This window comes from Anomaloglossus baeobatrachus, chromosome 6, assembly GCF_048569485.1.
Source record: "Anomaloglossus baeobatrachus isolate aAnoBae1 chromosome 6, aAnoBae1.hap1, whole genome shotgun sequence".
In the NCBI taxonomy this organism is placed as follows: Eukaryota; Metazoa; Chordata; class Amphibia; order Anura; family Aromobatidae; genus Anomaloglossus; species Anomaloglossus baeobatrachus.
In genome coordinates this window covers 74,293,628-74,318,545 of record NC_134358.1, presented here as the reverse complement: position 1 = coordinate 74,318,545, position 24,918 = coordinate 74,293,628, and positions in this window count along the sequence as shown.

Here is a 24,918-nt window from a genome sequence, read left to right as displayed (position 1 = left end):
TTTCTTCAAACTCTTTCCAAAAGTCAAACAAATCAGATGAGAATGCATGTGTGGATGTATGCCTCCTGAGCGTCTGTGTAACCGGGTATTTTGACCTGCCATATATCACTACTTGTATCAGGTAATATTAACCTTTAGCCACCCTGATATTATATATTATATCTCTCGCATAACCATATGTATGTATGCCAGCACATGTCAGTTCCATGCAACTATAGCGCACTACTTTAATTGTGGGTGTGTGTATAGAAAAGCTTGCACTCTTGTGGTAATTGTGTTTGCCTTAATGACATAGCCGCATCTCGGTATTCACTTTTCGCTGCTGCCAGCACATGGGTTGCAGCAATGTGTCTTAATATACTGCTGTCATCTGCTAGCTCTACCTAGATACTGACAGCCACATATTGTCCGAATATAGTAGCATGATCTAGATATCATTGAAATCAAAAAATTATTTAAATCCTCTTACCATGCACTTGATGGCCTGGCTGTGGCTGTCAGCTGTGAGAGTTTTAGTATAGCGTTAATTGAATTTTCATGGATGCGGCTATAGTCCTTATAAAAAACTACTACCTAACTAATGTGTATATATGAGCGCACTAATTTAATGTGGGTGTGTATATAGAAAATCCTGCACTCTTGTGGTAATTGTGTTCTTTAACGACATATCCGCATCACGGTATTCACTTTTCGCTGCTGCCAACATATGGATTGCAGCGATGTGTTTTAATATACTGCTATCATCTGCTAGCTCTATCTAGATACTGACAGCCACTTATTGTCTAAATATAGCAGCACGATCTAGATATTATTGAAATCAAAATCTATCCTCTTACCATGCATCTGATGGCCTGGTTGTGGCTGTCAGCGGTAACGGAGCTGCAGTGTAGCGTTAATTGAATTTTCATGGATGCGGCTATAGTCTTTTATAACAAATTGCCACCAAATTATAGGTCGCTTTATCAACCCCTAGCCACCCCATTATATATTACATCCTCTGCATAGCTATTTGTATATGGTAAAGCATAGATATTCTACATACATGTGCTAAATTATAGGTCGCTTTATCAACCTTTAGCCACCCCATTATATGTTACATCCTTTGCATAGCTATATATATATATATGGTAAAACATAGATATTCTACATACATGTGCTGGCCTACATGTATTCTAATGGGAGGCTGTTATGGTGCGGTTTCCAACATAAGATTTACTTTTGACTAATATATTAAAAATTGTGGGGTAATTTTGATATAATCAGCATATTATAGGAATACATTGTTTTTTTCCTATGGTACAACCTCACTTTTGTTTAATAGTCTGTTTGATTTTGTTCGCAATTATTTACCTGTAACAATTTTGGCATTATCAAGAGATTTGTCACCTGGTCACCCGGCTATTAGTTTTTTATGGTGTTTTAACCCTTCACTTGATAATAAAATACTTTCACACAATTTGAACTGCTTGATCGCTTCCTTTTTCCTTTTTCTCTCATTTATGTCTGCGATTGTCCTGATAGAAATTCATAATATGTGGATTATCAGGACTATGTAGTAATAAGTTGATTGTGGGTATATATGATCAAATATGCGGATATTCAATATAGTGTTACTTTTTTCACTCCTGACACAAAGCAATAAACTGGCTAGGACTGGCTACCAGGGGGTGTATAAGCTCAGAGGGAGGAGCTACACTTTTAAGTGTAGTACTTTGTGTGTCCTCCGGAGGCAGAAGCTAAACACCCATGGTCTGGGTCTCACAAAGGAACGATAAAGAAAGAGTTGATTGATGAAAAAATTGCCCAGTTTATTTACGCAACAAACTCTTCTTTCCGTCTGACTGAGAACCCACATTTCATTAATATGGTTCAGTCACTGAGACCAGGATACAGTCCACCCAGCAGAGCTGATGTTGCAGGGAAACTGCTGGATCAAGTGTATGACAGAGAAATGGAGCAATGTGCAACAGCTCTGGAGGGTAAAATTGTTAACCTAAGTATTGATGGGTGGAGTAATGTCCACAATGATCCTATAGTATGTGCTTGTATAACAACAGAAGAAGGTAAAGTCTTCCTTGCACAAACAACTGATACGTCAGGAAATGCACACACAGCAGAATACTTACAAGAAGTGGCAGTAAAAGCTATAACGACATGTGAACAAAGAAGGGAATTTTGTTTACTTACCGTAAATTCCTTTTCTTTTAGCTCCTATTGGGAGACCCAGACAATTGGGTGTATAGCTTCTGCCTCCGGAGGCCACACAAAGTATTACACTTTAAAAAGTGTAACCCCTCCCCTCTGCTATACACCCTCCCGTGCATCACGGGCTCCTCAGTTTGGTGCAAAAGCAGGAAGGAGGAAGCTTATAAATTGGTCTAAGGTAAATTCAATCCGAAGCATGTTCGGAGAACTGAAACCATGAACCAAAAGAACAATTGAACATGAACAACATGTGTACACAAAAAAACAACAGCCCGAAGGGAACAGGGGCGGGTGCTGGGTCTCCCAATAGGAGCTAGAAGAAAAGGAATTTACGGTAAGTAAACAAAATTCCCTTCTTCTTTGTCGCTCCATTGGGAGACCCAGACAATTGGGATGTCCAAAAGCAATCCCTGGGTGGGTAAAAGAATACCTCGATAAAAAGAGCCGAAAAACGGCCCCCTCTTACAGGTGGGCAACTGCCGCCTGAAGGACTCGCCTACCTAGGCTGGCATCTGCCGAATCATCGGCATGCACCTGATAGTGTTTCGTGAAAGTGTGCAGACTCGACCATGTAGCCGCCTGACACACCTGCCGAGCCGTAGCCTGGTGTCGCAATGCCCAGGACACCGACGGCTCTGGTAGAATGGGCCTTCAGCCCTGCAGGAATCGGAAGCCCAAAAGAACGGTAGGCTTCAAGAATCGGTTCCTTGATTCACCGAGCCAAGGTTGACTTGAAAACCTGAAATCCCTTACTCCGGTCCGCGATAAGGACAAGAGCGCATCAGACCGGCGCAGGGGCGCCGTGCGAGAAATGTAGAGCCGGAGTGCTCTCACCAGATCTAATAAATGCAAATCCTTTTCACATTGGTGAACTGGATGCGGACCCAAAGAGGGTAAGTCGAAACGGGGATACCTTAGGGAGAAAGTCCGGGACCGGACGTAGAACCACCCTATCCTGGTGAAACACCAGGAAGGGGGCTTTGCATGACAGCGCTGCCAGCTGAGATACTCTTCTGAGTGATGTGACTGCCACTAGGAAGGCCACCCTTTGCGAAGAAAGTGGGCAAGGCAAACGGCCAGGGAGTAAAACCCTGATCAGAACACCAGGATAAGAAGATCCTCCAAGTCCTGTGATAGATCTTGGCGGACGTTGGTTTCCTGGCCTGTCTCATGGTGGCAATGACATCTGGAGATATCCCTGATGACGCTAGGAGCCACCACACAGTGAGGATTAGAGCCGTAGAATTCAGAAGGAAATATGGCCCTTAAGGCAGCAAGTCTGGTCGGTCTGGAAGAGTCCACGGTTGACCCACCGTGAGGTGCCACAGATCCGGGTACCACGATCACCTCGGGCAGTCTGGAGCAACGAGGATGGCGCGGCGACAGTCTGACCTGATCTTGCGTAACACTCTGGGCAGTAGTGCCAGAGGAGGAAATACATAAGGCAGTCGAAACTGCGACCAGTCGTGAACTAGCGCGTCTGCCGCCAGAGCTCTGTGATCCTTGGACCGAGCCATAAATGCCGGGACTGTGTTGTAGTGCTGAGACGCCATTAGATCGACGTCCGGCGTTCCCCAATGGCAACAGATCTCTAGAAACACGTGCGGGTGAAGACCATTCCCCTGCGTCCATGCCCTGGCGACTGAGAAAAATCTGCTTCCCAGTTTTCTACGCCCGGGATGTGAACTGCGGAGATGTTGGAGGCTGTGGCTTCCGCCCACAGCCGAATCCGCCGAACTGCTCGGAAGGCTTGATGACTGCGTGTGCCGCCCTGGTGGTTGATGTACGCAACTGCCTTGTCGTTGTCCGACTGAATTCGGATCTGCCTGCCGTCCAGCTACCGCTGGAACACCCTTAGGGCTAGATCCACTTCCCTTATCTCCAGAACATTGAACCGAGGGGGGGACTCTGTCGGAGTCCAGGTTCCCTGAGCCGAGTGGTGGAGGAAGACCGTTCCCCACCCTGACAGACTCGCGTCCGTTGTGACCCCAGCCCCGGCTGGGGGCCGGAAGGATTTTTCCTTCGCCCAGGAAGTGGAAAGAAGACACCACTGAAGAGAGGTTTTGCTGCAAGGGAAAGAGAGACGTTCTTGTCTAGGGACGTCGACCTCCTGTCCCATTTGCGGTGTCCGATAGAATCGGACGCAGACTAAACTGCGCAAGGGAACTGCCTCCCTTGCTGCCACCATCTTCCTGGGACAGTGCATGAGGCGCCTCAAGGGGTGACTGGGCCCGAAGGAGAGATTTCACCCCTGTCTGTAGTGAACGCTGACTATGCAGCGGAAGCTCCACTATCGCTGAGAGAGTATAATACTCCATCTCGAGATAAGTCATTGATTGGGTCGGTGTCAGTTTTGACCTTGGAATTTTGATGATCCACCCGAACCCCTGGAGAGTCTCCAGGGCAATGGTCAGGTTGTGTTGACATGCCACCCAGGAGGGTGTCTTGACTAGAGGATCGTCTAGGTAAGTGATCACCGAGTGGCCCTGTAGGACCGCCACCACTGCTGCCATGACCTTGGTGAAGACCCGTGGGGCTGTCGCCAGGCCGAATGGCAGTGCCACGAACTGAAGGTGTTCATCCCTGATGGCGAAACGCAGAAGGCGTTGAAGCTCGGGTGCGATCGGCACATGGAGATAAGCATCCTTGATGTCAATTGATGCTAGGAAGTCTCCTTGTGACATCGAGGCTTCAGAGTGTTCACCGCCTGAAAAAGTGCATCGGCTCACTCGGGGGGCGGAGATTTTCTGAATAAACGAGTCTGAGGACGAGAGCAGAGCTGTGTCCTGTAACCGTGAGACAGAATGTCTCTCACCCATCGGTCTTGGACTGGGGCAAGGACGAGACTGTCTAGTAACTTCATCCAATTGCTCGCCAAACAAACGGTCGCCAGAAAATGGCAAACCGGTTAAGAACTTCTTGGAAGCAGAGCCTGCCTTCCATTCACGTAGCCACATGGCCCTGCAGACTGCCACTGAATTGGTTGATGCTACCGCTGTACGGCTCGCAGAGTCCAGGAACGGCGTTCATGGCGTAGAACGAAAAAACCTACGCCTGAGAAGTGAAGGACACAACCTGCGTGGCAGATGTATGTGCAACCGAAATAATCTCAGCCAGAGAAGCTGAGATAGCTTGGAGTGCCCTCACGGCTGTGAAGGCTGGAGCAAAAGATGCGACTATGGCTTCATAGATGGATTTCATCATAAGCGTTATTTGCCTGTCAGTGGCATTCGTGAGAGATGGACATCTGCCCCTAATACTACGGATCTAGCCGCCAGACTAGAGACTGGAGGATCCACCCTGTGACACTGAGCCCAACCCTTAAGCACGTCAGGGGGGAAAAGGGTAACGCGTGTCAATAAGGCGCTTAGTAAGCACTTGTCCGTCAAGTTCTGTGCTACTGGACGGCCCCTCTGGAGTTAGAGTGATCGAAAACACGCACTCCTGATGAATTCGGGGAAGGTTCCCAGCGGGCCCGCTTAGCCTATCATAGGCCGCGGTCCGTGACGGAGTTCTCACCGTGGGATCTGGGTGTTACCCCAGGATGTTGTACCGACCCAGAGGGACCCGGGAGCGATGAACTCACAGCTCCCTGGCCCTGTGTTATCGGTCTGGACTGCAAGGCTTCCAGTATCTTAGCAGACCCTCTGTCCATAGACTGAGTCCTGGAATGTGAAAGCTATTCAGAGATTTGCTGATTCCATCATGCAAACTCTGTCGCTGTCATCTGTGCAGTGCCTGTAATATAGCCGCACAAGAGGTACCGGTTGTAAAATAAGCCAGTGCCTTGGCACCCTTACTCTTTAAGAGCAGACAACAGCATGTCGTCCACAAAGTAATCTGTGAGGGTATACAGCCAAAAGCAAATAATGCTGCCGAACAGTGAGATCATTACCATATAAATAAACATATATATATATATATATATATATATATATATATATATATATATATATATATATACACTGCGGCACCAAGGGGGGGACAGCACCTGAAAAAAAACTGGTGCCCCCCAGTGCTCAGTGAGGGGGAAGGAGGATACCAACGTATGCTCCAGCCCTCCCTGCCGACGTCCAGTCGGCCGTCCCGTCGTTACCCCTGACTGGCAGGCCCGAGAACGGGAGTATATGGCACTAGGCCGTAAGAGCCGGGGACTAAATTTAAAAACGCAGCCGGCAAACATGGCGCGGTCGGCGCGGTAGTCCCAGTCTCACAAACCAGTCAGCAACCGCTGCGGCGTTTGTAACACAGATGCTGCATGCACCGTCCCTCAGGGGACACAGAGTACCTTATGATGCAGGGCTCTGTCCCTGTAGTCACAAAAGTGCGGGAATCTGGTGGCCCATAGTGATCAGTGAGGGGGGGCGGAGGACAGCGAGGTGCGCTCCAGCCCTCACTGTCGGCATCATACCGACCGTCCCGCCTTTCTCCCTGACTGGCAGGCTCAGGGGCGGGAGTTTAACACACTAGGCCGCAAAAGCCGGGGACTAAAGTAAAAACCGCGGCCGGCAAACAGGCACGGTCGGCGCGGTAGTCCCAGACAAAAAATCCACACCGCAGTCGCAGCTGCGTCTGAGGCCAAGGTGCTTCCTGCACCGTCCCAACGGGGACACAGAGTACCTGTAGATGCAGGGCCATGTCCCTGACAATACTCCGTCTCCTGTCCAGCAGATTCCCCCAGGGGCTGCGGATGTGGCTTGTGGCCACCAGATTCCCTGCCCCGGGTCTCCCTCAGCTGCAGCCAGAAGTTGCTGAAAAAACATGGCTGACGGCGTTCTCTGAGGAGGAGGGAGGCGTGGGCGTAGTCACAAAAAGTGCGGGAATCTGGTGCCCAAGCGTGAGTAGTGAGGGGGGCGGAGGACAGCTCAGTGTACTCCAGCCCTCACTGTCGGCGTCATACCGACCGTCCCGCCCTTTTCCCTGACTGGCAGGCCTGGGGGCGGGAGAATCCCATACTAGGCCGCAAAAGCCGGGGACTAAAGTTAAAACCGCGGCCGGCCGGCAGTGCACGGTCGGCGCGGTAGTCCCGGACCCATACCCACGCCGCAGTCGCTGCAGCGTCTGGGCCCATGGTGCTTTATGCGCCGTCCCAACGGGGACACAGAGTACCTGTGGATGCAGGGCCATGTCCCTGACGATACTCCGTCTCCTGTCCGGCAGATTCCCCCAGGGGCTGCGGAGGGAGACCGGTCCCAGTGTCTGGATGACCGGATAGGATCCCACTTCCCCAGAGCCCCTAAGGGATGGGGAAGGAAAACAGCATGTGGCTCCAGCCTTTGTACCCGCAATGGGTACCTCAACCTTAACAGCACCGCCGACTCAGAGTGGGGTGAGAAGGGAGCATGCTGGGGGCCCTGTTATGGGCCCTCTTTTCTTCCATCCGATATAGTCAGCAGCTGCTGCTGACTAAAATGTGGAGCTTGCGTGAATGTGTGCCTCCTTCCACACAAAGCATAAAACTGAGGAGCCCGTGATGCACGGGAGGGTGTATAGCAGAGGGGAGGGGTTACACTTTTTAAAGTGTAATACTTTGTGTGGCCTCCGGAGGCAGAAGCTATACACCCAATTGTCTGGGTCTCCCAATGGAGCGACAAAGAAAATTCAAATGTCTAGTACGCAGTTTGGTCACTGACAATGCTGCAAACGTATCCAAGATGAGAATAGATTTAGAAGAGCAGGGAGGGAATACAAAGCTGCTAATAACATATGGTTGCAGTGCTCATTTGCTGCACCTCTTAGCCAAAGACTTAAGTGTTCCAGAAATAAAGGCTAATGTTGTTGAAATTGCTAAATACTTCCGTAATAATCATTTTGCTGCAGCAGCTCTGAAAAGGATGGGTGGAACCAAGCTAACGCTCCCACAAGATGTTAGATGGAACTCTGTGGTGGACTGTTTTGAGCAGTATATCAAAAACTGGCCTATTCTGATGACACTTTGTGAAGAAAATCGAGATAAAATAGATGGCACTGTCACAGCCAAAATCCTCAACATTGGGCTTAAGAGAAATGTTGAACATATGCTGAGCTTCCTGAAACCCATCTCTCAAGCTTTAAACAAAATACATAATGTAACGTTGCGCCCTGCAACGTGGGGGGTTTCACTCGCTTGCAGCGGTGTGAGGTAGCTTCAGCAACACACGTACACAGTCTCTTCATAAAAATTCTGGCAGTTTATTAAAAACACTCAGCATAAACTGCCCTCAAACATAAACAATAAGTCCATAATGGAAGTTTAGCAACTTCCCCACTCTCTGGCACCTGCCAGCGTACAGCTCTAGCCAAGGTTCCTTCCAGCACCCAGGGCCCTCTGCAGACCCCTGTCTGTCTCTCCTCCAGGAGAGATTCGGCCCTACAGCCCTGGCCTGGCTGCACTCACCTCAGACTCAATATCAGAGCCTTGTGTTCAGCCTCCATGCAGGCTGAAACACCCAAAGCTCCTGGCTCTGCTCTCACTTGTTTCCAGTCCACACACTGGACATCTAGAGCCAGTCTCTCTCTAGACTGCCCTAGACACACTTCCCCCAGGTTCAGAGACAGGATTGCTTTAACCCCTGGAGCCACACCCACAGGTGGTAAGGAGTGTGTAATCAGCATCACACACCCTTCCATGGCTCTACATGTAATGCAATCCTGTGGAACCACAGGTCCCAGCCAGCTTCACATTGCAGAGCACCCACGCTTCTGCAAAACATGCCAGCCCTTTGTAATACAGCCGGTTGATACCTCACATACCCTCCCCCTCTGTTCAAACCCGTAGGGGAGAACACTTGCCAATGACCTGGGGCCGCGAGACAGGGCATTCTTGCTGCCATGCCCCACCAGTCGAGAGGGCCGTCCAAGAGCAGTAGTCCCTGAGACATCGCCCGACACTGTCACCAAACTCTGTCTTGTCAACATAGGGTTAAAGGACGTCCCATTTCCAGACCGTTCTCTCCCTGACCCCCTCCCAGGGTCACCGTAGTAGAGAGACATGTCCCCAGTCAAACCTACAGTCTTGTCCGAACCTAGGCCTTCTCGAGTACCCCCAAGGCTACTGTCGGGAACTCTAAGCTCATAGCGGCCACTATCTACAGTACATCGTAGGTTACCACTCTGTCGGCGATTCCTTTTATCGCACGTCTGAACTACTGGACTGACACGCCATCTTCCACTTCTTTCCCCTGAACAACGGGTGGAAGACGGCTGCTGTCCCCCACATAGTTGGCGAAGCTGCTCCTTAATTTTCAGGTTTTCTTGCCACAACCGCTCCATGTCACGTACATGGTGTACCCGATATTCAATAAGGCTTCGAATGTTTCCAAGACTCTCTACAGTCCCGACACAGACAAACGGAACCATACCAGCTTCCCTGGGTATCTTGCTCTCATTAGCAGCAGGGATTCTTAATCTCACCAATCCTGATTTATTCACCATGTCTTGCATGACTCGTCCGGTTTTTCCAATGACTCTCCCCACCAGAGCCCGGGGTACTTGGACAATATCTTCCGCCAGACTCTGCGCTTTCCTTTTATACTCTAGCTGTCTAGTGGCTTCTTCCTTTTGCAGTTGGACCTGCCACTTCATACGAACACATCTGAAGTGCATGTCCTTTAGAATAGCCACCCGCTGCCCAGTAATTTCACTGGTGGACAATATCACTAACTGTTCAGCCCCTGGGGTACAGTAGACCTCACACGCTTTCACAGCTCTCTTAAATTCGTCATGCATGCACTCGGTGGCACACGCTTCTCTTAAGTCCTCAGGTATATCCACCATGCACTTGACTACAGAAGTCTCATTCATCCCTGCCACATGCTTGTCAAGTTTAGCTTCCAAAGTCAGCTCTCTTTGGGCCTCCCCTGCTTCAACATGTTTGGTCAGGATTGACACTCGCTGCTCCATCTGCTCCAAGGCTCCCTGGGACTTGGACTGGTACTCTGCCAAGCGACTTCGGAGCTCAGCCACTTCTTTCTCCAGCTCCCTTACTCGACTCTCAGTAGCCTGCCTAAGAAGTATCTCTTGTTGCAGATGGTCTTTGCTCATCCTCTTGAATGAGTCTTCATTTGCGGACCTCTCTGGTCTACGACACACTATTTCTGAGGCTTCTTCCAACTCCGCTTCAGAACATTTGGGTTTCTTACTCTTCTTACCCATGACCGTCTCTATATCCTCCATCGTAGTTTTACCAAGCAGGTCAGGCAGGCTCCCAGTCCTGGATGAGACCTCTGGTCCAGACTTCACCTCCTCAGAGGCTCTCTTCACTTCAGCGCCAGCTGTTTGAGTGCGCAGACAATTTTCGTGGACCCGCCGATCCACCGCAAACCGCTTCAAAAAATTTTCGTGGACCCGCCGATCCACCGCAAGCAGTCCGTATCCACAGGAATATGTCCTAGGCCGTTGCCCCTAGCAACCAGGCTGCGTTGCCCCTAGCAATCAGGCTGCGTTGCCCCTAGCAACCAGACCGCATGCCCGCATTCGAGACACCATATGTAACGTTGCGCCCTGCAACGTGGGGGGTTTCACTCGCTTGCAGCGGTGTGAGGTAGCTTCAGCAACACACGTACACAGTCTCTTCATAAAAATTCTGGCAGTTTATTAAAAACACTCAGCATAAACTGCCCTCAAACATAAACAATAAGTCCATAATGGAAGTTTAGCAACTTCCCCACTCTCTGGCACCTGCCAGCGTACAACTCTAGCCAAGGTTCCTTCCAGCACCCAGGGCCCTCTGCAGACCCCTGTCTGTCTCTCCTCCAGGAGAGATTCGGCCCTACAGCCCTGGCCTGGCTGCACTCACCTCAGACTCAATATCAGAGCCTTGTGTTCAGCCTCCATGCAGGCTGAAACACCCAAAGCTCCTGGCTCTGCTCTCACTTGTTTCCAGTCCACACACTGGACATCTAGAGCCAGTCTCTCTCTAGACTGCCCTAGACACACTTCCCCCAGGTTCAGAGACAGGATTGCTTTAACCCCTGGAGCCACACCCACAGGTGGTAAGGAGTGTGTAATCAGCATCACACACCCTTCCATGGCTCTACATGTAATGCAATCCTGTGGAACCACAGGTCCCAGCCAGCTTCACATTGCAGAGCACCCACGCTTCTGCAAAACATGCCAGCCCTTTGTAATACAGCCGGTTGATACCTCACAATAAAAATAGCCGTTTTATTGCGGATGCTGTTGAAATTTGGAAGGAACTGAGTGAACACTTAAAAACTAGCAGTAAACAAACGAATGGGACAAGCACTGACTCCAGCTCATTTTTTGGCAAATATTGTCAATATCCAATATCAGGGTCAAAACCTTAGTGCTGAGGAAGAGGAGTTAGCTATGACATGGGTATCCAGCAATCATCCATCTTTAATGCCAACTATAATAAACTTCAGAGCTAAGGGGGGGAACCATTCAAGAAATATATGTTTGCTGAAGATATTTTAAGGAAGGTCACACCAGTAAACTGGTGGAAGTCACTTAAGCGCTTGGATTTAGAGACTGTTCAAGTAATGATTTCACTTTTACCAGCAGTAGCTTCTTCTGCAGGCGTTGAAAGAATATTCTCTTCCTTTGGACTCATTCATTCTAAATTGAGAAATTGGTTGGGACCCAATAAAGCAGGAAAGCTTGTTTTTCTTTTCCAGATTATGAATAGGAACAAAGAAGAAGATTATGATGATGAAGATGACGACAAGTGAGGTACAGAGGACAGCAGGGACAGTAGTATTTAAGTTTTTCATGTGTCGGCTGGGCTGACAGTCTAAGTTTCTTAAAATATATATATATTTTGTTTAGCCAAATTAGTTAACAAACATGGATGTTTGTTTAAGCAAATAACTTATGCTGTAATGTTGTTATTGTTTCAGTTGAATAAATCTATTTAAAATTGTTATTAAGGTCAGGATTATTTTTCTCCTTCCTAAGTACAACAGAACAGTGGTGTCCAAATATGAATGATTAACCCATTAAACTGGGGAGAAAAAAGTATTATAAAAAGTGATTCTAAAAATCTTCATCTACTTGCATGTGAAAGTAGCAAGAACTAGTTTAGGTAGAAACTTTGATTTAAATCACTGATTTAAATCAAGCCTTACTGACTAATGATTGAAATCGTGATTTAAATCAGTTAGATTTAAATCAAATCCACCCTGCAATAAAGTGTATTGTATCGTATAATCATCATTAACAGAAATAAACACTTGAAATAGATCCCTCTGTGTGTAATGACTATATAATATATAGGAATAGATCCCTCTGTGTGTAATGGCTATATAATATATAGGAATAGATCCCTCTGTGTGTAATGACTATATACTATATAGGAATAGATCCCTCTGTGTGTAATGGCTATATAATATATAGGAATAGATCCCTCTGTGTGTAATGACTATATAATGTGGCAGCTATAAGTCCCCTTACCTGGCAGCCAGACTGGCTTGCAAAGTCTCCTTAAGGAGAATAGTGTTCCCCCGTGGTCCCTATCTATATATATAATTGCCTTATTCTGTCTGTCTGTCTGTCTGTCTGTCTGTCTGTCTGTCTATCTATCTGTCTATCTATCTGTCTGTCTATCTGTCTGTCTGTCTGTCTGTCTGTCTGTCTGTCTGTCTGTCTGTCTGTCTGTCTGTCTGTCTGTCTGTCTGCCATGCTCCAAAATTGTGTCCTTACGGTGACACAAAGCTGATTGGCCGCTGGGCTCGCCATGGTCCCGCCACCCCCCACACCGATTGGCCGCTCGCCCAGGCTGCGCCCCCACACGGATTGGCCAGCCGCTCGCCCAGGCTCCGCCCCCCCCACAGATTGGCCTCTCGCCCCGGCACCCTGCAGGCACTGGCAATTCGGCCATGCCACGCCCCGCCCCCCTCACGCAATGCACGCTAGCTCTGGCCCCGCCCCCTCCCTCCCCCCGCGCATTCCCCGAACTGACACGGCTGTCACCGAGGTGAGTACTGTACTTCCCCCCCACCCCGCACATTCCACGAACTGACACGGCTGTCACCGAGGTGAGTACTGTACATCCCCCCCCACCCTCACCCTCACCCCCCCCCCCCCCGGCCTCCGCTCGCACAGGAGTGGTGTGGATACGTTGGTTACAAGCGCATCAAGGTCCTGCTGCTGCGGCGGAAGAAAACATACACACACATCAGATCACCCTCACCCTCACCACACACACCTCACCCACACACACACACCTCACCCACACCCACACACACCTCACCCACACCCACACACACCTCACCCACACACACCTCACCCACACACACCTCACCCACACCCACCTCACCCACACCCACACCTCACCCACACCCACACACACCTCACCCACACACACCTCACCCACACACACCTCACCCACACACACCTCACCCACACACACCTCACCCACACACACCTCACCCACACACACACCTCACCCACACACACACCTCACCCACACACACACACACACCTCACCCACACCCACACCTCACCCACACACACACCTCACCCACACCCACACACACCTCACCCACACACACACCTCACCCACACCCACACACACCTCACCCACACCCACACACACCCACCCACACACACCTCACCCACACACACCTCACCCACACACACCTCACCCACACACACCTCACCCACACACACCTCACCCACACACACCTCACCCACACACACCTCACCCACACACACCTCACCCACACACACCTCACCCACACACACCTCACCCACACACACCTCACCCACACACACCTCACCCACACACACACCTCACCCACACACACACCTCACCCACACACACACCTCACCCACACACACACCTCACCCACACACACACCTCACCCACACACACACCTCACCCACACACACACCTCACCCACACACACACCTCACCCACACACACACCTCACCCACACACACACCTCACCCACACACACACCTCACCCACACACACACCTCACACACACCTCACACACACCTCACACACACCTCACACACACCTCACATCGCATTCACATACTTACAGCATCCGGCGATATCGCTTGCTTCTCGGCCTCGATACTGTGCTGTTGTGACCTTCCAGGACCTGACGGAGGATCACATGGCCAGAGGCATGTGGTATCTCCGGATGTTGTGAGTGTGAGCGCGTATGTGCGATATCGTCAGTGTCTGTGTGTGTGAGTGGATGCGATCGGGTGTGTGAGAGTGGATGCGATCGGGTGTGTGTGAGTGGATGCGATCGGGTGTGTGTGAGTGGATGCGATCGGGTGTGTGTGAGTGGATGCGATCGGGTGTGTGTGAGTGGATGCGATCGGGTGTGTGTGAGTGGATGCGATCGGGGGTGTGTGAGTGGATGCGATCGGGGGTGTGTGAGTGGATGCGATCGGGGGTGTGTGAGTGGATGCGATTGGGGGTGTGTGAGTGGATGCGATCGGGGGTGTGTGAGTGAATGCGATCGGGGGTGTGTGAGTGGATGCGATCGGGGGTGTGTGAGTGGATGCGATCGGGGGGGTGTGAGTGGATGCGATCGGGGGGGTGTGAGTGGATGCGATCGGGGGGGTGTGAGTGGATGCGATCGGGGGGGTATGAGTGGATGCGATCGGGGGTGTGTGAGTGGATGCGATCGGGTGTGTGTGAGTGGATGCGATCGGCTGTGTGTGAGTGGATGCGATCGGGTGTGTGTGAGTGGATGCGATCGGGTGTGTGTGAATGGATGCGATCGGGTGTGTGTGAGTGGATGCGATCGGGTGTGTGAGTGGATGCGATCGGGTGTGTGAGTGTCGGCAGAGGAGCACGGCGTGCTGGAGGAGGCTGGGAGCAGAGAGGCTGATCATGGGGAAGGCTGGGAGGGGGAGGCTGATGCTGGGGGAGACTGGGAGGGGAAGGCTGATGCTGAAGGAGGCTGGGAGGGGGAGGCTGGGAGGAAGGAGGCTGGGAGGAGAGAGGCTGATCCTGGGGAAGGCTGATGCTGAGGGAGGCTGGAAGGAGAGAGGCTGATGCTGGGGGAGGCTGGAAGGAGAGAGGCTGAGGCTGGGAGGAGAGAGGCTGATGCTGGGGAAGGCTGATGCTGAGGGAGGCTGGGAGGGGAAAGCTGATGCTGGGGAAGGCTGGGAGGACGGAGGCTGGGAGGAGAGAGGCTGATCCTGGGGAAGGCTGGGAGAGGGAGGCTGATGCTGGGGGAGGCTGGAAGGAGAGAGGCTGATGCTGGGGGAGGCTGGAAGGAGAGAGGCTGATGCTGGGGGAGGCTGGAAGAAGAGAGGCTGATGCTGGGGGAGGCTGATGCTGGGGGAGGCTGGGAAGAGAGAGGCTGATGCTGGGGAAGGCTGGAAGGAGAGAGGCTGATGCTGGGGACAGAGAGGAGAGGCTGATGCTGGGAGGAGAGAGGCTGATGCTGGGATGAGAGAGGCTGATGCTGGGAGGAGAGAGGCTGATGCTGGGGGAGGCTGGGAGGGGGAGGCTGATGCTGGGGGAGGCTGGGACGAGGGAGGCTGATGCTGGTGGAGGCTGATGCTTGGGGAGGCTGGAAGGAGAGAGGCTAATGCTGGTGGAGGCTGATGCTTGGGGAGGCTGATGCTGGGGGAGACGGAGGGGAAGGCTGATGCTGAGGGAGGCTGGGAGGGGGAGGCTGGGAGGAAGGAGGCTGGGAGGAGAGAGGCTGATCCTGGGGAAGGCTGGGAACGGGAGGCTGATGCTGAGGGAGGCTGGAAGGAGAGAGGCTGATGCTGGGGGAGGCTGGAAGGAGAGAGGCTGAGGCTGGGAGGAGAGAGGCTGATGCTGGGGAAGGATGATGCTGAGGGAGGCTGGGAGGGGAAAGCTGATGCTGGGGAAGGCTGGGAGGACGGAGGCTGGGAGGAGAGAGGCTGATCCTGGGGAAGGCTGGGAGAGGGAGGCTGATGCTGGAGGAGGCTGGAAGGAGAGAGGCTGATGCTGGCGGAGGCTGATGCTGGGGGAGGCTGGAAGGAGAGAGGCTGATGCTGGTGGAGGCTGATGCTTGGGGAGGCTGGGAGAGGGAGGCTGATGCTGAGGGAGGCTGGGAGGAGGGAGGCTGGGAGAGGTAGGCTGAGAGAAGAGAGGCTGATGCGCGCACACACACACACACACACGCGCGCACTGCACAACACACCACACACACACACACACTGGGAACCACAAACAACTGCCCTACACAGACACCCACACACACAGACAACGCTGCACACACACAACACCCAACACACAAACACCGCGGCACACACAAATATACGCACATACCGCACAACACACACATTGCACAAAACATACCTCCCCCCAAAACACACCACACACACACAAACCGCGCAACACACACACAACGCTACAGACACACAGCGCTCCACAAACAACGCAACACACATACAACACCGCTCTCACCCCCCGTCACACCCAGAACATGTACAGCGCCTACACAAACACTTGGTAACTACACACAACAACATCTATATATATATATATATATAACAAAAATCATACATGAACTACACAATACGTAAATTCTAGAATACCCGATGCGTAGAATCGGGCCACCTTCTAGTATAACATATAGGAATAGATCCCTCTGTGTGTAATGACTATATAATATATAGGAATAGAGCCCTCTGTGTGTAATGACTCTGTATAATATATAGGAATAGATCACTGTGTGTAATGACTCTATAATATATGCGTTTCCTTTTTGTATTGAATTACTGAAATAAATTAACTTTTTGATGATATTCTAATTTATTGAGATGCACTTGTATGCTCTCTCTGAACTACTGCAGCGTTTCAATGTAAAACAAACGCTACTACAATAACAGTCAGTCTCGGAATCATGTTGCCCGCGGGTTTGGAGGAGCAGAAATCATTTAACAGGTTCTCGATAATTCAAACAATGTTACCAGTTTCCTCCAGAGTTGACCAAAAAGATTTCAACGAGCACGTCACTAGTCCAGAGCTACCAGACTGAAGCAATGAGAAAATCAAAATTACTTACCGGTAATGGTTTTTTCCAGAGCCCATGACAGCACCACCAGAGAGGTCCACCCATCTTAGGACAGGAAATCTACTGAAATACTCTACTGCATCAGTTAGGTTACAGAGCAAGAGAGGAATACCAGACTAGCACCTCGGGTCTATACAAGGAAAGTAAACAGGGAGGGAAGCGGTGTCATGGGCTCTGGAAAAAACCATTACCGGTAAGAAATTTTGATTTTTTTTCTTCCCCATGACAGCACCAGAGAGATTATGATAGATCCAAAAAAAAGCTTAGGGAGGGATCACCGCATGAAGAACCCTTCTAGGAACGATAAATCCACTGTGGAGGACAAATCCACTCTACAGTATCTGTAAAACGTGCAAGGAGACTATCAAGTTGCAGCTTTAAAAATCTGATCAATAGGTACCTCAGCGTTTCAGCGAGGAAGTCGATACCGCTCTGGTGGTATGAGCTGTAATGCCTTTAGGAACCATAACATTTCAGCTTGTATATTCTAGACTAATTGCTTCCTTGACCCACCTAGCTAAGAATCCTTTAGGGTCAGCCATATCTTTCCTGACCCCTTGGAAGCAAAGAAACCGTGACTGACTCCTCCTCCACCCCCTGGTAGACCAAGTACCGAATCAGCGTATTTCTTATGTCCACAGTATGAAGCTTTTCCGCTTTCTGATTTTTGGGGAAGGGAAAAGAGGAAGGTAAGACTATCTCCTGGGACTTATGAAATCATCCGGCCACTTTGGGTAAATATGCTGGGTCTGTTTTCAAGGTTATTCTATCATCTGAAATGAGAGTGTAAGGAGGGTTGGCAGCTAGAGCCTGTAGGTCACTTATCCTCCTGACTGATGTGACTGCAACTAAAGAAGGGAATTTTGTTACTTACCGTAAATTCCTTTTCTTCTAGCTCTTATTGGGAGACCCAGACGATTGGGTGTATAGCACTGCCTCCGGAGGCCACACAAAGCAATTACACCAAAAAGTGTAAGGCCCCTCCCCTTCTGGCTATACACCCCCAGTGGGATCACTGGCTCACCAGTTTTAGTGCAAAAGCAAGAAGGAGGAAAGCCAATAACTGGTTTAAACAAATTCACTCCGAGTAACATCGGAGAACTGAAAACCGTTCAACATGAACAACATGTGTACCCGCAAACAAACCAAAAATCCCGAAGGACAACAGGGCGGGTGCTGGGTCTCCCAATAAGAGCTAGAAGAAAAGGAATTTACGGTAAGTAACAAAATTCCCTTCTTCTTCGGCGCTCTATTGGGAGACCCAGACGATTGGGACGTCCAAAAGCTGTCCCTGGGTGGGTAAAGAAATACCTCATGTTAGAGCTGCAAGACAGCCCTCCCCTACGGGGAGGCAACTGCCGCCTGCAGGACTCTTCTACCTAGGCTGGCGTCCGCCGAAGCATAGGTATGCACCTGATAATGTTTGGTGAAAGTGTGCAGACTCGACCAGTTAGCTGCCTGGCACACCTGTTGAGCCGTAGCCTGGTGTCGTAATGCCCAGGATGCACCCACGGCTCTGGTAGAATGGGCCTTCAGCCCTGATGGAACCGGAAGCCCAGCAGAACGGTAGGCTTCAAGAATTGGTTCTTTGATCCATCGAGCCAGGGTGGCCTTAGAAGCCTGCGACCCTTTGCGCTTACCAGCGACAAGGACAAAGAGTGCATCCGAACGGCGCAAGGGCGCCGTGCGGGAAATGTAGATTCTGAGTGCTCTCACCAGATCTAACAAATGTAAATCCTTCTCATACCGATGAACTGCATGAGGACAACACGAAGGCAAAGAGATATCCTGATTAAGATGAAAAGAGGATACCACCTTCGGGAGAAACTCCTGAATGGGGCGCAGCACTACCTTGTCCTGGTGGAAGACCAGGAAGGGAGCCTTGGATGATAGTGCTGCCAGCTCAGACACTCTCCGAAGAGATGTGATCGCTACCAGAAAAGCCACTTTCTGTGATAGTCTAGAAAGTGAAACCTCCCTCAGAGGCTCGAAGGGCGGCTTCTGGAGGGCAACTAGTACCCTGTTCAGATCCCATGGATCTAACGGCCGCTTGTACGGGGGTACGATATGGCAAACCCCCTGTAGGAACGTGCGCACCTTAGGAAGGCGTGCCAAACGCCTCTGAAAAAAGACGGATAGCGCCGAGACCTGACCTTTAAGGGAGCCGAGCGACAAACCTTTTTCTAACCCAGATTGCAGGAAAGAAAGAAAGGTAGGCAATGCAAATGGCCAGGGAGACACTCCCTGAGCAGAGCACCAGGATAAGAATATCCTCCACGTTCTGTGGTAGATCTTAGCGGACGTGGGCTTCCTAGCCTGTCTCATGGTGGCAACGACCCCTTGGGACAATCCTGAAGACGCTAGGATCCAGGACTCAATGGCCACACAGTCAGGTTCAGGGCCGCAGAATTCCGATGGAAAAACGGCCCTTGGGACAGTAAGTCTGGTCGGTCTGGTAGTGCCCACGGTTGGCCGACCGTGAGCTGCCACAGATCCGGATACCACGCCCTCCTCGGCCAGTCTGGGGCGACAAGTATGACGCGGCTGCAATCGGATCTGATCTTGCGTAGCACTCTGGGCAAGAGTGCCAGAGGTGGAAACACATAAGGGAGCCGGAACTGCGACCAATCTTGCACTAGGGCGTCTGCCGCCAGCGCTCTTTGATCGCGAGACCGTGCCATGAAGGTTGGGACCTTGTTGTTGTGCCGTGACGCCATTAGGTCGACGTCCGGCACCCCCCAGCGGCGACAGATTTCCTGAAACACGTCTGGGTGAAGGGACCATTCCCCTGCGTCCATGCCCTGGCGACTGAGGAAGTCTGCTTCCCAGTTTTCTACGCCGGGGATGAGAACTGCGGATATGGTGGAGGCTGTGGCTTCCACCCACATCAGAATCCGCCGGACTTCCTGGAAGGCTTGCCGACTGCGTGTCCCCCCTTGGTGGTTGATGTATGCCACCGCTGTGGAGTTGTCCAACTGAATTCGGATCTGCCTTCCTTCCAGCCACTGCTGGAAGGCTAGTAGGGCAAGATACACTGCTCTGATTTCCAGAACATTGATCTGAAGGGTGGACTCCTGCTGAGTCCACGTACCCTGAGCCCTGTGGTGGAGAAAAACTGCTCCCCACCCTGACCGACTCGCGTCCGTCGTGACTACCGCCCAAGACGGTGGTAGGAAGGATCTTCCCTGTGATAATGAGGTGGGAAGAAGCCACCATTGCAGAGAGTCCTTCTGTGAAAAGGATACTTTCCTGTTCAGGGATGTTGACTTCCCGTCCCATTGGCGGAGAATGTCCCAATAAAGAGGACGCAGATGAAACTGCGCAAACGGAACCGCCTCCATTGCCGCCACCATCTTCCCGAGGAAGTGCATGAGGCGTCTTAAGGAGTGCGACTGACCTTGACGGAGAGTCTGCACCCCAGTCTGTAGTGACCGCTGCTTGTCCAGCGGAAGCTTCACTAGCGCTGAGAGGGTATGAAACTCCATGCCAAGATACGTTAGTGATTGGGTCGGTGACAGGTTTGACTTTGAGAAGTCGATGATCCACCCGAACGTCTGGAGAGTCTCCAGCGCAACATTCAGGCTGAGTTGGCATGCCTCTTGAGAGGGTGCCTTGACAAGTAGATCGTCCAAGTAAGGGATCACAGAGTGTCCCTGTGAGTGCAAGACTGCTACCACTGCCGCCATGACCTTGGTGAACACCCGTGGGGCTGTCGCCAGACCGAATGGCAGAGCTACGAACTGAAGATGGTCGTCTCCCATCACGAAACGTAGAAAACATTGGTGCTCTGTAGCAATCGGCACGTGGAGATAAGCATCTTTGATGTCTATTGATGCTAGGAAATATCCTTGAGACATTGAGGCAATGACGGAGCGGAGGGTTTCATCCGGAACCGCCTGGCCTCCACGTGCTTGTTGAGCCGTTTTAGGTCCAGAACGGAACGGAAAGAGCCATCCTTTTTTGGCACCACAACCAGATTGGAGGAAAACCGTGTCTTGTTCCTGAAGAGGAACAGGGATTACCACTCCTTCTGCCTGCAGAAGAGCATCGGCTCGGTGGGGAGGTGGGGACGTTCTGAAGAATCGAGTCGGAGGACGAGAACAGAACTCTGTCCTGTGCACATGGGCACAATGTCCCTCACCCACCGGTCTGTGACCTGTGGCAGCCAAATGTCGCCAAAGGCGAGCGAGTCTGCTATCAACCGCGGATGCGGAGAGATGAGAGAGCTGAGAGTCATGAGGAGACCGCCGTGGTAGCGGTTCCTCCGGCTGCCTTCCTTGGGCGTGATTGAGCCCCCGGAAACTGAGCCCCTCTGAGGCTTTTCAGCTCTTTTGGACGAGGACAATTGGGACCTGCCCGAGCTTGGGAAGGACCGAAACCTCGACTGTCCTTCCAGGACAGCATTAATAGGGTAAGTCGCAATGCAGACATTGCGAGGTTACGGACGCCCCTGCGGCACAAATGTACATATGCTCAAGACCAGCTGTGCAAGAACAGCTGAAAAGCTTAGGGTGCCCATACGGCTGTAAATGCCGGAGCAACCGACACGCCGATAGCCTCAGACAGATTTCAACCAGAGTCCATCTGTCTGGCATCTTTAGTGAAGTCCCTCCACTGCAACTATAGCTCTAGCCGCAAGCCTGGAGATCGGAGAATCCACCTTTGGACCCTGGGTCCTGCGCTTGACCACGTCAGGGGGAAAAGGATAACGTGTATCCTTAATACGTTTGGAGAAAACGCTTATCTGGTAAGCGTGGTGTTCCTGGACTGCTTCTCTGAAGTCAGCGTGGCCAGAAAAATACTCAATATACGTTTGAGCTACTGAAATGGGACTTCTCCTGCTGTGAAGCTGACTCCTCCGCTGGGGGAGCTGGGGGAGAAAGATCCAACATTCCATTGATGGACGCTATAGGACCATTCCTTATGGCGTCACCATCCGGTGTATTCGGATTGAGAGCGTTGTCAGGATCAAAGTCCTGATGAGCTACGTCTGCCTCATCATACAGAGAGCCTCCTGGGACCCCCCCCCCCGGAGCACCGATTTTATTCCCAATGAGGGTGGCTAGGGAGCAATGATCCAGATTGCCCATGGCCTGTCCGGACTGCAAGTCTCTATCCCATTGCAACTCCATCCCTGTCCTTGGACAGGGTTGACAGGTGGTTCCTTTGGCCACGTCTAGTAGAGACCCCGGCTGACCAAGTGCTCCAGGGGAGCATTGCACACCATGGGGTTCAGTGCCGTGGAACAGTATCACATGCAGTAAAAACAGCATCGAAAGCCTGTGTTGCTTATATGCTGCTGCCGACTAGCCATCGAGGACATAGAGCCAAGAATGGCGACCGTACAATGCAATGTATAACATACAAGCATAAAGTACAAATGAACACTGCAGCACATGCAATACAAGCAGCATAGAAAGCCTGTGCCTTGGCACCCCTGCTTTTCTGCTGCTGTAGACTAGCCATCTAGGGGAATATAGCCCAGAATATCGACCATAGAGTGCAATGTATAGCATACAAGCATAAGTACAAATGAACACTGCAACCCCTGCAATACAAGCAGCATAGAAAAAACCTGTGCCTCAGCACCCCTGCTTTTCTGCTGCTGTAGCCTAGTCATTCTAGGCGAAAATAGCCCAGACTAGCGACCGTACAGTGCAGTGTATAGCATACAAGCATAAATACACATGAACACTTCAGTACATGCAATACAAGCAGCATAGAAAGCCTGTGCCTTAGCACCCTTGCTTTCCTGCTGCTGATGTGTCGCCATCTAAGAGGGCATATAGCCAAAAATAGCGACCTATGCAGTGTAAGCATAAAAATACAAATGGACAACTGCGGTATTTAGTGGGGTCAGCACTTCAGGTGCCGCTTACCGCCCGCCTATAAGCGGGTGTGTGGTCGCCCTAGTCCTGTGCCTGGTTGCCCAGAGTCCGATCTCTCAGCTCGGACTGCAGGAATGGCTGCCGGCGTCCTTCTCCAGCTCGTGTGAGTAGGGGCGGGCCGTGGGCGTGCCCCCAAGTCAGAGCGGGAAACCGGCGTCCCACAGTGTCCAGTGAGAGGGCTGGAGCATGTAAATAAGGCTCCAGCCCTCGGCGCTGCTGATTGTACAGCGTCTCTCCCCTACCCTAATTGACAGGGTGGGGGCGGGAACGAAGCGGAGCTAGGCCGCAAAAGCCGGGGACTGGATTTATAAGCGCCGCCGCAGTAAAAGCGCGGTCGGCGCTAAGTCCCCGGCGCACTACAAGTCCCAGCCGCGCCGCCGCTCCCGGAGCGTCCGGCGCGGTAGTTCCCCATACATAAAGTCACTCAGCTAGGCTGCAGTGACTGTAACCCTTTACTGTCCCCGGCGCACTAGCACACCCAGCAAGTCTGGAGTGTGCTGTGCCTGTGTGTACGGGGACACAGAGTACCTGAATGGTGCAGGGCCATGTCCCTGAACGGTACCCAGCTCCGTATCCAGCAGGTTCAATGGGTCTGTGGATGGAGCCCGGCCTCAGGGCTTTGGGGCCGGTAAGATCCCACTTCCTCAGAGCCCCTCAGGGGGATGTGGAAGGAAAACCGCATGTGGGCTCCAGCCGCCGTACCAGCAATAGGTACCTCAACCTTACAAACCACAAGCAGGGTGAGAAGGGAGCATGCTGGGGGCCCTATATGGGCCCTCTTTTCTTCCATCCGATATAGTCAGCAGCTACTGCTGACTAAACAGTGGAGCTATGCGTGGATGTCTGACCTCCTTCGCACAAAGCAGAAAACTGGTGAGCCAGTGATCCCACTGGGGGTGTATAGCCAGAAGGGGAGGGGCCTTACACTTTTTAGTGTAATTGCTTTGTGTGGCCTCCGGAGGCAGTGCTATACACCCAATCGTCTGGGTCTCCCAATAGAGCGCCGAAGAAAACAGTTTTTAAAGTGAGTATCTTTATTGAAGCCTGATCTAGGGGCTCGAAGGGAGGCCCTGTAAGAGAATCTAATACTAAGTTTAAATCCAAAAGAGGAATCCTTAAGGAAGGCCGCGACTGCCGACGTCCGCACAGGAAGCTGGAACTTCTTTCGGCGCCCTCGAACCACCGGCGTCATGGATGCATAGTGGGTGCGCAGACCCGAGCAGCGTCCCTCAGATCTTCGTACAGCGCGCTCGAACCGCAGCTAAGCCCGCAGGCCGCCAGCGCCTGGCAGAGGGGCCTCGTAGAGCCTACCATGCCCGCGCTCGTCAGCTCAGGAGGAGCCAGCCCTGATGGGACGCTTCCAAAAATGAGCTCCGGCACCACAGCAGGTAAGCCGTACTTCCAGCACCGGTTCAAACCGGGATACCGCCTTTTTCAGCTGCTGAGAACACAGCCGGCTCTGGGTCTCCCATCTTGGCACAGGAAACCGAACTGAGGTGGTAGAGAGGTGCCGGCCTTTTATTTCAGTGGGTTTCCTGTCCTAAGATGGGTGGACCTCTCTCTCTGGTGGTGCTGTCATGGGGGACGAGAAAATTGCTCCCATCTCCTGGCATCTCTGACATCGCTTCTGTTTATTAGGCCTGGCTTGACGGCATGCTGAAGATACAAACAGAAGAGATGCCGGAAAAACTGGTAGGTAGGAAGTTTCTGATGCTTTGGTTTGGCAACCACGGATGACCCCCATGGCCGAGGCACTAGGGTCCTGTCCCGGTGCAGGTTCCAGAGGTCAGATTTTTAACGCCAATTACCTTTTAGTTAAATAAAGCGTGGACATCCATTTTATGTGACGTTTTGAATCCAGAG